This window comes from Papio anubis, chromosome 18, assembly GCF_008728515.1.
Source record: "Papio anubis isolate 15944 chromosome 18, Panubis1.0, whole genome shotgun sequence".
Classification (NCBI taxonomy): Eukaryota; Metazoa; Chordata; class Mammalia; order Primates; family Cercopithecidae; genus Papio; species Papio anubis.
In genome coordinates this window covers 17816250-17833652 of record NC_044993.1, presented here as the reverse complement: position 1 = coordinate 17833652, position 17403 = coordinate 17816250, and the positions used below count along the sequence as shown (strand labels likewise).

At 38.6% G+C, this 17403-nt stretch overlaps 1 long non-coding RNA gene across 1 annotated transcript in view; it reads left to right on the top strand.

The window, feature by feature from the left end:
• Nucleotides 1-13433: 13433 nt before the first annotated feature.
• Nucleotides 13434-17403, top strand: part of LOC108583549 — a 115938-nt gene continuing 111968 nt past the window's right edge. Inside the window, exon 1 of the long non-coding RNA XR_004179649.1 lies at nucleotides 13434-13476. This is a non-coding gene — a long non-coding RNA (uncharacterized LOC108583549). The remainder of the gene's footprint in view (nucleotides 13477-17403) is intronic.

Below are 17403 nucleotides of genomic sequence, written 5' to 3'. Positions count from 1 at the left end.
TATAAGTGTCTAGCATTTCCTCTGCTTGCAATTCTCCTTCTTCCTGCCTTGTGAAGAAGGTGCCTGGCTTCCCCTTCACCTTCTGCCATGATTGTAAATTTCCTGAGGCCTACCCTGCCATGCTGAACTGTAAGTCAATTAAACCGCTTTTTAAAAAAAAAAAAAAATTATCCAGTCTCAGGTATGTCTTTATTAGAAACATGAGAATGGACTAATACAGTGAATTGGTACCAAGGTAGTGAGGCACTGCTGTAAAGATACCTGCAAATGTGGAAGCGATCTTGGAACTGAGTAATAGGCAGAGGTTGAAACAGTTTGGAGGGCTCAGAAGAAGACAGGAAAATGTAGGAAAGTTTGGAGCTTTCTAGAGACTTGGAGGGCTCAGAAGACAGAAAGATTTGGGAAAGTTTGGAACTTTGATACTTGTTGAATGGCTTTGACCAAAATGCTGATAGTGATATGGATAATGAAGTCCAGGCTGAGGTGGTCTCAGATGGAGATGAGGAACTTATTGGGACCTGGAGTAAAGGTCATTCTTGCTATGCTTTAACAAAGAGACTGGCGGCATTTTGCCCCTGCCCTAGAGATCCGTGGAACTTTAAACTTGAGAGAGATGATTTAGGGTAGCTGGCAGAAAAAATTTCTAAGAGGCAAGGCATTCAAGATGAAGCAGAGCATAAAAGTTTGGAAAATTTGTGGCCAGGCAATGATAGAAAATAAAAATCCATTTTCTGGGGATAAATTCAAGCTGACTACCCCTGCAGAAATTTGCATAAGTAACAAGGAGCTGAATGTTAATCACCAAGACAATGGGGAAAATGTCTCCAGGGCATGTCAGAGATCTTCATGGCAGTCTCTACCATCACAGGCCTGAGATCTAAGAGGGAAAAATGTTTTCATGGGCTGGGCCCACAGCCTCCCTGCTCTGTGCAGCCTCAGGACATGGTATCCTGCATCCCATCTGCTTCTGCTCCAGGCTGTGGCTGAAAGGGGCCAAGGTATAGCTCAGCCTTTGCTTCAGAGGGTGCAGGCCCCAAGCTTCCATGTGGTGTTGAGCCTGCAGGTGCAAAAAAGTCAGGAATGGAGGTTTGGGAACCTCCGCCTAGATTTCAGAGGATGTATGGGAATGCCTGGATGTCCAGACAGAAGTTTGCTGCAGGAGTGGAGCCCTCATAGAGAACTTCTGCTGGGGCAGTGTGGAATGGAAATGTGGATCAGAGCCACCCCCCCCCCCACCCCCCAGAGTCCCCACTGGGCCACTGCCTAGTGGAGCTGTGAGAAAATGGCCAACATCCTCCAGACCGCAGAATGGTAGATCCACCAACAGCTTGCACCATGCACCTGAAAAAGCCACAGACACTCAACACCAGCACGTGAAAGCAGCCGTGAGGTAGACTGTACCCTGCAAAGCCACAGGGATGGGGTTGCCCAAGGCCATAGAAGCCCACCTCTTGCATCAATGGGACCTGGATATGAGACATGAAGTCAAAAGAGATCATTTTGGAACTTTAAGGTTTAATGACTGCCCTATTGGATTTTGGACTTGCATGGGGCCTGTAGCCCCTTTGTTTTGGCTGATTTATCCTACTTGGAATGGGTATATATACCCCTTGCCTGTACTCTGATTGTATCTAGAAAGTAACTAACTTGCTTTTGATTTTACAGACTCATAGGCAGAAGGGACTTGCCTTGTCTCAGCTGAGACTTTGGACTTGGACTTTTGGGTTAATGCTGGAATGAATTAAGATTTGGGGGTACTTTTGGAAAGGCATGATTGTGTTTTTGAATGTGAGAATATGAGATTTGGGAGGGGCCAAGGGCAGAATGATGTGCTTTGGCTCTGTGTCCCCACCTAAATCTCACTTTGAATTATAATCACCATAATCCCCACATGTCAAAGGGTGGTGGTCGACCAGGTGGAGGTAATTGAATCATGGGGGTTGTTTCCCCCATGCTGTTCTCGTGATAATGAATGAGTTCTCACGAGATCTGATGGTTTTATAAGTGTTTGGCATTTCCCCTGCTTGCACTTCTCCTTCTTGCCACCTTGTGAAGGTGTCTCTCTTCCCCTTTACCTTCCTCCATGATTGCAAATTATTTCCTGAGGCCACCCCAGCCATGCTGAACTGTAAGTCAATTAAAACTCTTTCCCTTATAAATTACTCAGTCTTGAGTATGTCTTTATTAGCAGCATGAGAACAGACTAATACATTGGTTCTACAGTAGATTTTATTTCCATCTTCCTGACTTCTTTGTCTTTCTCAATTGAATCAGAACTTGGCTTAGGAGGATTTATTGGCCCGCTCAAACTTCAACAGTAAATACAAAGATGTTTGTTATGTTATCTTCTATATGTTTTTGTAATGAAAAATATGTTTTAAAACACATATATAAAGATTATAAATAATTATGAATACATATATGTATGTGTATGTACATATCATATATGTAAAATATATGTATTTATGTATATATACATATTATATAAATGTATACTATTATGTGTAAATCTTTATACATATTCTGTGGATATATGTGTGTGTGTGCATATACACACCTCTAAATAGTTGACTTTTTGTGAGACTAGTTTCTCACAATTACTTAAAAACAAGTAGTAATAGTTACTGGAGTAGAAGGACCTGGCTGAACAAGTGCCACTTTTAAAGCAAAGTCAGAAATTCCATGATGAGGAAATAAGCAACTTTGTTTTTTCTACTCACATCAAAAAAATTTAAAAAGCACTCTGGAAGCAAAATACCCATGTGTTGTGCCAACAAGAAATAACTTTGTATCATCTCCATTGGAAAATATAAATAAAATGGAAAATGGGTTTTATAGGTAAAGATTTTAGTTTTTTAATATATATCAGAATCATGAAGCATAAGAGTTAGTAAAACAGGTATGAAAAGAGATGCCTGGTTAAAATAACACTATCCTGGTTAAACCCACTGAACTTGTAATTCCTTCAAGTTTTCTAACTCCTTCCCTTCAATTCTCCTACTTTGTTCTTTTCCTTTTGAACACATTTCTATACTTTCAGGACAAGGGCTTGCCCTGCAGAAAAGAAAAAGCTGAGGTGAAATTAGAAGGTTTAATCAAAGCTTTTCTAGACAGCATGAACAATCAGCAAACATTGAATTGGACAAAATGAAATGCCATTTAAATGGAAACAGCCAGAGCTTGCAGTTTTCCCCAACAAAGAACATGATTCCAAAACTTACTGCCCTTTGTCTCTTGACCACATACATTTTCCAGCATTGAATGTGAGGGAAATTTGGGTTGCTGGCAGAAGGGAGGTTGTGTGAGGGATGGGGGCTGAGTAGGGAAGAGTCACACAACATTGCTTCCTGGTTGCTGCACAGAATGCAAGTCATTATTTTTCAGTGACAGTACCCAGAGACTATTTGAATTTGTAGAGATTCTGCTCTCTGAGTCTTTTTTTTTTTTTTTTTTTTTTTTTGGCACTGGTTTTCAGTTCTTAGAAATTGGCTCATACTTCAGCCTGTAGACACATCCCAATGTGTCATTTTTAACCACTATGGGAGAAACAAAATGTGCTTCTGACTTTGGAAAGGAGGTCAGAGAAGAAAGAGCATGTGTCAGAAGGACTTCTACTTCTAGATGAAAAAATAAGCATAAACTGGTTTCTTTCCCAGCAGGCTGGCATGTTATGTTATATTCTCAGCACTGTAGCTTTATTAATTATGACTCATGGATAAGCATTTGTCAATTAAAAAGGCTGAAATGTGATTGGTTAAGCTGGTTCAATTATATTGCTTCTACAATTGACTATTTTCAAATAACTACCCAAATTTTATAGCCACTAATTGGAAATGCAATAAGAATATATGAAATGTCAGATTATTTCAATAATAAGTCCACAAATTCTTTTTACAGAGCTAAATTTAAAAGAATACATTAATAGCCTTCCTTTTAGACTGTAATTCATTAAAATAGATAGTAATCTTTACTTCTGAAAAGATAGGATTTTGTGGTTTTGAGGGTTTTGTTTTGTTTTTTTGTTTTGTTTTTGCTTAAATGAACTTAAACTCATATTTGCTCATTTCTCATTTAAATGTATTTTACACTTATCACCTTTATCAGAGTACAGCAGGAAACAGGGATTTATCTAAAAATAACGGAGTAAATGGACTAGATATAGATGTGTGGGCAGGGTTAAAGGAAGCAAGAAGAAATAGTGAGGTACCCAGAAACTAGCTACAGTGAAAGCCATCACCACCCATGCCTTAACCTGAAGGGACAAGGGGGGAAATGGTGTTTACCACAGCCCCTTGAAAGCTGAGCCATAGAAGAAGGGCTGTTAGATGAGAGCTTCAGCCATGGACAACCTGGCCCCTGTCACAGAAGCAGAACAAGTGCAAAACATGGATGAAGTAGGAGGAATAGACACCCACATTTCCTCCTACCCTTCCATCTCTTGCTGGTGCCTCCAGTGCATAAGGAAGTCCAGATGATGCAGTTAGTAGAGGTCAGCCTCCCAGACATGGAGCTACAGAAGAGCAAAAAGTGGTCTGGGAATATACAGAAAAACGAGCACACCATCCTTAGACTGTTACATCCATCCACCCATCCATTCACATTTCAGTTCATAACAGAGATCATTGCTAATATTATGTAAGAATATAATAAACATAAATCCCATTTCTCATTCATTCTAAACATTGCATTTCAGCTACACAGTACATCCCATCATCATACATTCTGGCCTCAACCTACTCTTCCCACATCACTCCTACTAACAATTTTGAACTGTATTCTCTAGGTAATAGACAGTAGAAGTCTTTAAAGAGATTTAGGGTTGCATTGTTGCTTGTTTGTTTGGTTAGGAAAATAATTCTGAAAGATGAAGTCAAGTGGGAAGACACTGGTGGCAGGGAGAGTGTTGCTGGCACTCAGCCTGGAGAGATGATGAATGTTTGGACAAAAATGGGGTCAGAGAGGAGAGAGCAGGGCGCCAGATTCAAGAGTTGCTGCTGGGATAGAGTCCTGTAGACTCTATCTTTGGTGACATATTTAAGATGATGAGACAGGGAAAGCAAAGAATCGAGAATGAAGTGGATGCTTCTAATTTTGGAAGCCAGATCCCTTGTGCCATTCATCAAGATAAAGTAAATACAGAGGAGCTGCTTCTGGTGAGAGAAGATATTGAATTTAGTCATAGAAATATTCAATTTGAGATGCCTGAAGGAAATCTGTGGAGGTTAGTTCAATGAGGAGAATTCTGGTCAAGATGAACTCTCTATGAGGTTCATCTTTTGAGTAGCCCCTCCCATACACACACAAACATTAAAAAAGCAACAATTGGATATAAAATGTAAGAGCTACATTTTTGCCGGGCGCAGTGGCTCAAGCCTGTAATCCCAGCACTTTGGGAGGCCGAGACGGGCGGATCACAAGGTCAGGAGATCGAGACCATCCTGGCTAACCCGGTGAAACCCCGTCTCTACTAAAAAATACAAAAAACTAGCCGGGCGAGGTGGCGGGCGCCTGTAGTCCCAGCTACTCTGGAGGCTGAGGCAGGAGAATGGCGTGAACCCGGGAGGCGGAGCTTGCAGTGAGCTGAGATCCGGCCACTGCACTCCAGCCTGGGCGACAGAGCGAGACTCCGTACTTATTCCAAAATTGACCACGTAATTGGAAGTAAAGCACTCCTCAGCAAATGTACAAGAACAGAAATTATTACAAACTGTCTCTCAGACCACAGTGCAATCAAACTAGAACTCAGGACTAAGAAACTCAATCAAAACCGCTCAACTACATGGAAACTGAACAACCTGCTCCTGAATGACTACTGGGTACATAACGAAATGAAGGCAGAAATAAAGATGTTCTTTGAAACCAATGAGAACAAAGATACAACATACCAGAATCTCTGGGACACATTTAAAGCAGTGTGTAGAGGGAAATTTATAGCACTAAATGCCCACAAGAGAAAGCAGGAAAGATCTAAAATTGACACTCTAACATCGCAATTAAAAGAATTAGAGAAGCAAGAGCAAACACATTCGAAAGCTAGCAGAAGGCTAGAAATAACTAAGATCAGAGCAGAACTGAAGGAGATAGAGACACAAAAAACCCTCCAAAAAATCAATGAATCCAGGAGTTGGTTTTTTGAAAAGATCAACAAAATTGACAGACCACTAGCAAGACTAATAAAGAAGAAAAGAGAGAAGAATGAAATCGACGCAATTAAAAATGATAAAGGGGATATCACCACCGACCCCACAGAAATACAAACTACCATCAGAGAATACTATAAACACCTCTACGCAAATAAACTGGAAAACCTAGAAGAAATGGATAATTTCCTGGACACTTACACTCTTCCAAGACTAAACCAGGAAGAAGTTGAATCCCTGAATAGACCAATAGCAGGCTCTGAAATTGAGGCAACAATTAATAGCCTACCAACCAAAAAAAGTCCAGGACCAGATGGATTCACAGCTGAATTCTACCAGAGGTACAAGGAGGAGTTGGTACCATTCCTTCTGAAACTATTCCAATCAATAGAAAAAGAGGGAATCCTCCCTAACTCATTTTATGAGGCCAACATCATCCTGATACCAAAGCCTGGCAGAGATACAACAAAAAAAGAGAATTTTAGACCAATATCCCTGATGAACATCGATGCAAAAATCCTCAATAAAATACTGGCAAACCGGAGTCAGCAACACATCAAAAAGCTTATCCACCATGATCAAGTGGGCTTCATCCCTGGGATGCAAGGCTGGTTCAACATTCGCAAATCAATAAACATAATCCAGCATATAAACAGAACCAAAGACAAGAACCACATGGTTATCTCAATAGATGCAGAAAAGGCTTTTGACAAAATTCAACAGCCCTTCATGCTAAAAACGCTCAATAAATTCGGTATTGATGGAACGTACCTCAAAATAATAAGAGCTATTTATGACAAACCCACAGCCAATATCATACTGAATGGGCAAAAACTGGAAAAATTCCCTTTGAAAACTGGCACAAGACAGGGATGCCCTCTCTCACCACTCCTATTCAACATAGTGTTGGAAGTTCTGGCTAGGGCAATTAGGCAAGAGAAAGAAATCAGGGGTATTCAGTTAGGAAAAGAAGAAGTCAAATTGTCCCTGTTTGCAGATGACATGATTGTATATTTAGAAAACCCCATTGTCTCAGCCCAAAATCTCCTTAAGCTGATAAGCAACTTCAGCAAAGTCTCAGGATACAAAATTAATGTGCAAAAATCACAAGCATTCTTATACACCAGTAACAGACAAACAGAGAGCCAAATCATGAATGAACTTCCATTCACAATTGCTTCAAAGAGAATCAAATACCTAGGAATCCAACTTACAAGGGATGTAAAGGACCTCTTCAAGGAGAACTACAAACCACTGCTCAGTGAAATAAAAGAGGACACAAACAAATGGAAGAACATACCATGCTCATGGATAGGAAGAATCAATATCGTGAAAATGGCCATACTGCCCAAGGTAATTTATAGATTCAATGCCATCCCCATCAAGCTACCAATGAGTTTCTTCACAGAATTGGAAAAAACTGCTTTAAAGTTCATATGGAACCAAAAACGAGCCCGCATCTCCAAGACAATCCTAAGTCAAAAGAACAAAGCTGGAGGCATCACGCTACCTGACTTCAAACTATACTACAAGGCTACAGTAACCAAAACAGCATGGTACTGGTACCAAAACAGAGATATAGACCAATGGAACAGAACAGAGTCCTCAGAAATAATACCACACATCTACAGCCATCTGATCTTTGACAAACCTGAGAGAAACAAGAAATGGGGAAAGGATTCCCTATTTAATAAATGGTGCTGGGAAAATTGGCTAGCCATCAGTAGAAAGCTGAAACTGGATCCTTTCCTTACTCCTTATACGAAAATTAATTCAAGATGGATTAGAGACTTAAATGTTAGACCTAATACCATAAAAATCCTAGAGGAAAACCTAGGTAGTACCATTCAGGACATAGGCATGGGCAAAGACTTCATGTCTAAAACACCAAAAGCAACGGCAGCAAAAGCCAAAATTGACAAATGGGATCTCATTAAACTAAAGAGCTTCTGCACTGCAAAAGAAACTACCATCAGAGTGAACAGGCAACCTACAGAATGGGAGAAAATTTTTGCAATCTACTCATCTGACAAAGGGCTAATATCCAGAACCTACAAAGAACTCAAACAAATTTACAAGAAAAAAACAAACAACCCCATCAAAAAGTGGGCAAAGGATATGAATAGACATTTCTCAAAAGAAGACATTCATACAGCCAACAGACACATGAAAAAATGCTCATCATCACTGGCCATCAGAGAAATGCAAATCAAAACCACAATGAGATACCATCTCACACCAGTTAGAATGGCGATCATTAAAAAGTCAGGAAACAACAGGTGCTGGAGAGGATGTGGAGAAATAGGAACACTTTTACACTGTTGGTGGGATTGTAAACTAGTTCAACCATTATGGAAAACAGTATGGCGATTCCTCAAGGATCTAGAACTAGATGTACCATATGACCCAGCCATCCCATTACTGGGGATATACCCAAAGGATTATAAATTATGCTGCTCTAAAGACACATGCACACGTATGTTTATTGCAGCACTATTCACAATAGCAAAGACTTGGAATCAACCCAAATGTCCATCAGTGACAGATTGGATTAAGAAAATGTGGCACATATACACCATGGAATACTATGCAGCCATAAAAAAGGATGAGTTTGCGTCCTTTGTAGGGACATGGATGCAGCTGGAAACCATCATTCTTAGCAAACTATCACAAGAACAGAAAACCAAACACCGCATGTTCTCACTCATAGGTGGGAACTGAACAACGAGATCACTTGGACTCGGGAAGGGGAACATCACACACCGGGGCCTATCATGGGGAGGGGGGAGGGGGGAGGGATTGCATTGGGAGTTATACCTGATGTAAATGACGAGTTGATGGGTGCAGCAGACTAACATGGCACAAGTATACATATGTAACAAACCTGCATGTTATGCACATGTACCCTACAACTTAAAGTATAATAATAATAAATAAATTAAAAAAAAAAAAAACAAAAAAACAAAAAACAAAACAAAAAAAAAAAAGAGCTACATTTTTGTTTTTAAATGACATAAATACCCAAGAAGCCAAAAAATGAAACAAAAACTCAAATCAGTGAGTGCTGAGAGGAATTGAATCCACAGATCTGGAGAGTTGTAGGTATGGAAAGAGTGATGACTGGGAGGCCAGCCCATAAGGATGATGGGGACCGGGGACTAAAATTGTTGTTCCTTGTGAGGATGGGAATGGGAAATAAGAGCCAAACTCTATTTCTGAAACCAGGGAGCAAGATGGGGACTCCTCACAGCCCAAAAGGTGGCTGTACAAAGATCTGCTAATTCTTGTCTGGGGCTTCAGGAGAGAGCAGACAGTCTCAGTACCAGAAAATAAACTAAATTTTCCACTGACTCAGTGATTAACATGGGGATGTCCCCAATGTAGGTAGTTTTGGATTTGGATCCCTGACGGGTTGCCTGAAGTCAACTACAAACCATCAGGAAGGTCTCCTCAAAAGACCCTGAAAACACAAATTCTGAAACACATCTATGCTAAGAAAAACAGACACAAAAATAGAATCAGAACATGAATTGATTCTGAATGCTACTGATTTAATAATCTGGATTGGTAAAGACTTTGAAATACCACCACATGCCCACTAAAATGACAAAGGCAACACTAAGAGTTGACAAAGGTCAAGCAACTGCTGAAAGGGTGTAAACTAGTTGACCACTTTGGAAAGCTTTTTGGAAATATATACAAATGCTGAATATATGCATACCCTATAGCCTAGTAATTTCACTCATATACCTACCAGAAATGGAGTACCGTGTATGTGTATATGTATATATATATATACACACGAACGGCATTTACAAGAATGATCATAGCATCACTATTCATAAGAGTTGAAAACTGGAAGCAGTACAAATGTGCAACAACTGTAGAATGGATTTTTAAAATGTGATATATGTACTGTACAAAATGGAATATTACACAGTAATGAGAAAAAATGAACTACAACTATATGCAACAACATGAATAAATCTCACAAGCATAATATTGAGTAAAAGACACATAACTGGAGTGAACATGAAAAGAAAAACATTATCTATTACATGAGTTACAATCTCCAAAAGATAAGGGCAGGGGCAGCAGAGAGCAAATTTTCCAGAAGAAATATAATTGTTCTTGCTAATTCAAGATAATTTTCTTTTCCAAATTTTCTTACAGAGAACCCCGTGCAATATAGTAAATGATGTGTAAATAACCATGAGCTATATGAGAGACATATGATAAGGCAATATTATAACATCTCATTTTCCACTGACGACCTGCCAAAAAAGCCCATTTCAGAAAAAGAATGGCTTTTATGGACTCTGAAAACAAGAATGTGAGATCATAGTAATGACAAAAGTCTACAGAATTTTCTTACAAAATCTAAAGTTTTTTAGTATTTCCATCTTACCTCAAACACAACACTACAACTATTAAGCATGATAACGTAATTTTCTGTGTATATCCAAAAAGTATATTCAACAGATAGTTAAGGGTAATGGGGGAATATCAGTAGATGTCCCTCTTCGACAGCTTGTTTCGTTTTACTTTTAAAACATAGAGAAGAGCACTAAATGGCCAAGGGTTAATTATATTTACATTTTATCCATTCCTGTGCCCAGCATGTTTCTTGTGCTCCATGCTGTCTCTCTGGGTTCACCATGCTAGATTGTCACAAATCATTCCTTAGAAGCAGGGTGTAGGCTGTAAAGTCAGTCCTAGGTTCAAATCTCCTCATCCTTTTATTGGCTGTGTGGCGTTGGACAAGTTACTTAATCTTTCTCATGAGATAGTTTTCTTCACTCTACAATGGGAATAGTACTACTTAACAAGGCTTTTGCCCACTGGCACATAGAAGGTTTTCCATTAGAGCCTGCATCACATTTTAAAATCTCATTAGCCTGCATCTCATTTTAGTATCTCATTGATTTTTTTTTCTTTGAGGAAAGATTTGATACTTTTTAAATTGATATAATCAATTCATGGAGAAGTCTTGTAACATGGTGAGTGATTAAACTGAGTAATACTGTCTAGGATTTTTTAAAATGAGGTGTTAAGAGGCTTGTTTTCTCATGTATCTTGTGTACTGATGCTGAGAGCAATTTCGTAAGAGAAATTTCAAAAATGCTTTAGCAGCGATTAGTGCTTGTGGTGTTATTGTATAATATCCTGAGGTGACTTCACCATGTGGTGTGTGAATTCTGATTTCTTTTTTTGTTTGTTTTGTTTTGAGACGGAGTCTCGCTCTGTCGCCCAGGCTGGAGTGCAGTGGCGCCATCTCAGCTCACTGCAAGCTCCGCCTCCCGGGTTCACGCCATTCTCCTGCCACAGCCTCTCCGAGTAGCTGGGACTACAGGCGCCCGCCACCTCGCCCGGCTAATTTTTTGTATTTTTAGTAGAGACAGGGTTTCACCGTGTTAGCCAGGATGGTCTCAATCTCCTGACCTTGTGATCCGCCCACCTCAGCCTCCCAAAGTGCTGGGATTGCAGGCGTGAGCACCGCCCCTCGCCATAAATTCTGATTTCTTATTCTACATCGTATCTTTCCCACTATTTGTATATACCTTATAAGCACATAAGCATATTTATATATATCTTATAAGCATCCCACTTCTTTCTTTCTCTTGCCAAATATTTTTCCTAGTGGATTTCTGTTTGAGGTTGTACTTTTTTCCCCTAGTCCAGAAAAGCCACTATACTACTAAACCCAAGAGACAGAGATAGAGCAGCTTTGTGCTCCTAGACTCGGATTCGAAAAGTGTGGGTGGAGGAAAGGGAGGTCAGAAAATAGGTTGTTATTTCCATTGCTGGCAATTTAGATTCAGAGGCATTTCATCTGCAGTTCCCTCAAGTGTTGAATTGAATAAAAGTAGTAGCAGAAACAGTGAAAAGGGTGGTTGGGGGAGGGGCTGTGAACACTTCCAGCTAAATGCAAAGAGACAGGCAGCTTGTAAGCGTGCATCCTCAGCTTGGAATAAAAACCGCAAAAAGCTTGAGAGCCAGCCGTTATTGAAACAAGATGCTGCCATAGTGAAACAAAATACAGACTGAAATCCATCTACACGAGCAGAATAGTGTGATAACTTGTGTGTGCTCCAACGACCAGGGTGGGCTGTGTATACGACCGTGTGAATGAAAGGAATAGAGCATTTGCATCCTGCCTAACGTGAATGATTTTATAATAGACATGTTTCACGTGCACCTTTACTAAGGATCAATGTGTCCACAAAGATTTACTCCATACATTACGTTTGATTTAACCAGCATTCACATTTGCATTGAGCTAAGCACTACAAAATACAGATTGTGTACAGGAAGCTTGTTGTTTACAAAGACATGATATCCCAAATTTCCTGTTTAGCCATTTTAAGCCAGTTTTCCTTAGAAATATTGTTACACATTATGGTAAGCATCATAAACTAGCCCTCAATGTTCTTTTTAACAAGTAATATTCCTAAAGGATAAGACAAATACAGGGAAAATGAATAGAAAATAATGTAAAGGAAAACTAACAATTTAGGGGAAAAAATTGGATACTGATTTATTTATCCTGTTTGCTTGCAATACTGAGAAAATTAATGGTTTAATTAGGAAAATGAAGAAAAAGACAAAGATGTAAATGTATAAAGGACATTTTGATGTGTTTCAAGGGTTGTAGAAGTTTGTAATACTGATCCTTTATTGTACCTAAATTTACCTAAAAAAACAAGACTTTCTTTTTCATTGGTATAGATTTCAGAGTTATATAATAGATATTGATTAAGCTCCTTCTACACAAAAGGCACTGCATTATGTGCTATAAGAGAGATACAAGAACTGTTAAAGACAAGAAACCCTTCCTCAAGATGCTGACAGTTTGGTTATGGAGATAAAATATACATGGTACGAAAGTGTATATAATCAATACCATGTACAGAAATATAGACTAACATAGAGACGTAATGTGGGTAATTGGGAGAAGCATGACCTCGAAGTCATACAGCCTTTGTTTTTAGTATAGACTCCACTGCCTAACTTGCTAAATAACCATGAATAGATTTCTTAATTTCTTGGAGCTTTGTTTTTCTTACCTGTGAAATGAGGATAGCAATATCTACCTTATGAAATGATTGTGAAGATTAAATAAACTAATATTAAATAGTTGACATGAGAGGTAAAAAGAATTGCTGTATGCTTCTTTTAGTTTGTATTTTTGTTTTTTAATCAGCACCTAAGCACTGTCTCTCTCTCTCTTTCTTTTTAGTAGAGATAAGGTCTCACCACATTGCCCAGGCTGGTCTCGAATTACTGGGCTCAAGAGAGCCTCCTTCTTTGGCCTCCCAAAGTGCTGGGATTACAGGTATGAGCCACCATGCCCAACCCTAATCCTTTCTGATAACTGGGAAATTCCTTTCCTCATAAGTCGTGTAGGAAACACCACTCAATTTCCACGTCTGTTTCCAGCTCGACATGACCAATCAGCCCTTGTAACTATTAGCAATATTTTTATACTTCTGTCTTGATGTTTCAACTCTGGCTGGTACCAAATAGATTCCATAATAATAAAGGCTGAGGTTCTTTGTACATTTAACATTACTTTCTGTCTTCTTTTGCACATCTCCTTCCCTACCCCCAATATTCGTTAGCTATATATTTTAAATTCGTCTAGCGGTTGCCTTCATGATTTTAAATGACATATTTTTTAAAAACCTCTTCCTTGATTTCTTATCCTTTGAAAACCTTTTTAAAATATTATAGAAATAGTGCTCCACCTTTCACTTCTCTGCATCTGCCACCAAATTTTTGGTAGTTACATTATTTTTATTTTTTTCAATATTTATAACATTTATAATATTTTCTATATAAATCTTACATGCATTGTCCATAGGGTGATTCTAAAGACTCAGGATAAAATGCAGCTTTTAAAAATCTTTTAAGTTGAGGGGTACATGTGCAGACTTTGGTATTTGATTTTCTGTTCCTACATTAGTTTGCTAAGGATAATGGCCTCCAGCTTCATCCATGTCCCTGCAAAGGACATGATCTCATTCTTTTTTGTGGCTGCATAGTATTCCATGGTGTATATGTACTACATTTTCTTTATCCAATCTGTTACTGATGGGCATTTAGGTTGGTTCCAAGTCTTTGCTATTGTGAACAATGCTACAATGAACATACTCATGCATGTGTCTTTATAATAGAATGATTTGTAACCCTTTGGGTATATACCAGTAATGGAATTGCTGGAGCAAATGGTATTTCTGTCTTTAGGTCTTTGAGGAATTGCCACACTGTCTTCCACAATGGTTGAACTAACTTACACTCCCACCAACAGTGTAAAAGCATTCCTTTTTCTCCACAATCTTGTCAGCATCTGTTATTTTTTGACTTTTTAATAATAGGCATTCTGAGTGGTGTGAAATGGTATCTCATTGTGGTTTTGATTTGCATTTCTCTAATGATCAGTGATGCTGAGCTTTTTTTTCATCTGATTGTTGGCCGCATGTATGTCATCTTTTGAAAAGTGTCTGTTCATGTCCTTTGCCCACTTTTTAATGGGGTTGTTTGTTGTTTTTCTTGTAAATTTGTTTCAGTTCCTTATAGACACTGGATATTAAACCTTTTCAGACACATAGTTTACAAAAGTTTTCTCCCATTCTGTAGGCTGTTTACTCTGTTGGTAGTTTCCTTTGCATTGCAGAGGCTCTTTAGTTTAATCATATTCCATTTGTCAATTTTTGCTTTTGTGGCAATTGCTTTTGGCATCTTCGTCATGAAATCTTTGCCCATGCCAGTGTCCTGAAAGATATTGCCTCTGTTGTCTTCCAGGGTTTTTATCGTTTTGGGCTTTACATTCACGTCTTTAATCCATCTTGAGTTTTTTTGTATATGGTATAAGGAAGGAGTCCAGTTTCAATATTCTTAAAATGCAACTTTTACATTATGATTGTGCAGTAACAATAGAACCATATCAGAATGATTGAACCCATAGAGAAACAAATGTAATCCTAGATCATTAAAAGGTTGCCATTTGAAGGAAAGTGCCCCAAACCCCAAGATCTCTACTCATTTCTCCTTAAATATCGTTCTAGCTTCCTTTACTTCTTTCACTTGGCCACCACTGTTTTTATATTCTATATAATCTTCTTTGGGTTGTCATTTATTCAAAATAATCTACTTAAGTAATTTTTTATGTAAATAAGTGGATGATAAACTTTCTGAGCACTTATACATCCAAAATTGTGTTAATTCTTCACTCATATTTAATTGATAGTTTAATGTTATATTACTGTCTAGGTCCAGGTCCATTTTGCCCAAATGCAGTAAATCAATCAATGTGACATGGGTTTTGCAAAAGAGAAGAGATTTATTCATAAGGCCACCAAGTGAGGAGGCAGGAGAACATCTCTCAAATCTGCCTCTCTGGAGATAAGGCTTAGAGATATTTATGGGTTAGGGGGGTGAGGTGGTGTAAGGCATGGGTAAAGGTCATTGGTGATGGGGAAAATGAAGTCCCAGGTTCATTATATGCAAGTACAACTGGGTTCATAGCATTTTATAGGGCATATATACAGAAAATGGCAGCGTTAGCATGATCTGAGGGTGAAATATCTGATGTCAGAAGGCCACTTCTCAGGCACTTGTACAGGCCCAGTGGAAGAGTTCATGGTCTCAACTGGTTTGAACTAGACAGGAGCTGGGCCAAATTCCTTAAAAACAACTGAAGTAACCATTACCATGGTGACCTGTGAATGTTATCTATAAAGTAGCCAGTGAAGGCTAAGTTTCGGGATTCAGCAGTGAGATCTTCAGCCACTACCACACTCAGGTTCATGGAAATGAAAAAAAGATAACAAAAAGCAAACAACCAAAAGCAAGCAGGGTAGACAGACCTATTCAAATTCACCCCTTGGTTTCAAATATTGTACAGATTTTTCTTTTCTTCCTAAGAGCTTTGAAGGTATTGCTTCAAGGTCTACTAACATCCAGTATTGCCAGTGAAAAATTTGGCATCAGTTTGCTTTCTTCTCTATTATAAATAACCTTTCCTCCTTCACTGAAAGCCGTTAGGATTTTCTGTTAACTCTGGAAGTTCTGAAATTTCATAAGGATATGTCTAGGTGTGAGTCATTTTTCACTTGTTCTCTTTGATATTCAGTAGTCCCTTCCAATCCACAGGTACATGTCTTTTTAATCACTCAGGGAACGTGTTTTATTATAGCCCATTATATTTGCGATTGTCTGCTCTTCTCCATTATATTTATTTTCTCCTTTTGAGACTTCTGTTAAACATATGATAGAATTCCTGATTCTATCCTCCATGTATTTTGACTTTTGTTTTAAATTTTCTTTCTTTTTGTCTTTTTGTTCTACATTCTGGGAGATTTCCTTGACTTTATCTTCCAGTTCACCAATGCAGTATTCAGCTATGTCTATTTCATTAGTCAACTCAACCACTGAGTTCTTTATTTTTGAAATTGTATTTTTAGTTTTCTGGAATTCCTTTTTGTTCTTTTACTGTTCTGTTCTTATACTTTCTTGTCTTATTTAATAAGTACAGTAGCTTTTCAGATTCATATGAAGGTATGATTTAGAATTTATATAAATTTCATTCCTGTTTTCTCAGATAGCTCTGTTTCTCCCATGGTAAGGTCTTCTGTTTATAAATTTAGGGATTTCTCTGTCACTTTGTTGATTAACTTCAAATAGCTAATGTTCGTTTAATGTCTATGCATCGTATGAATCAGGATCATGGTTTCCTCTGTGATTAATATATTCATTTCCCTGGTAGGCCTTATCAGTGAAAAGAAGGACTGACTTCCAGTTCCAGGCAAGTGAGTGAGTAGATTTTGACAGACAGGTGTGGAGCAGGAAGACTGGCTGGGAACTTCAGTGATTATAAAAGTTAAGGAGACTTTCTGAAGGTAAAACACTTTTGCATCTACCATTCTTGGATAGGATTGTCCTTTCTTTTTCTTTCTTCCCTCAAGGTCTTCCATGGAGGAAGGTCAATCTTGCTCTTCTTCTCTTTAAGGCCCCAGCAGCTTCCAAGAAGCCATCCCTAAGCAGACCAACCACTTTCTTCAGAGAGTAGATCTCAGGCTTTGACCAGAAAGCAAAAGAGCCTACTAACAAATGCTTGGTTTACTTAGGGAAAAGAAAAAAATCCCCCCAAGCTCAGATGCTATTTTTTCATAAGTCATTCAACTCCTGCTATTTGTAATTGTTCAAAAGATTCCCCACTTATCTCTGAGGCCATGGAGCTATTGTTTACACGTTTGTTTGC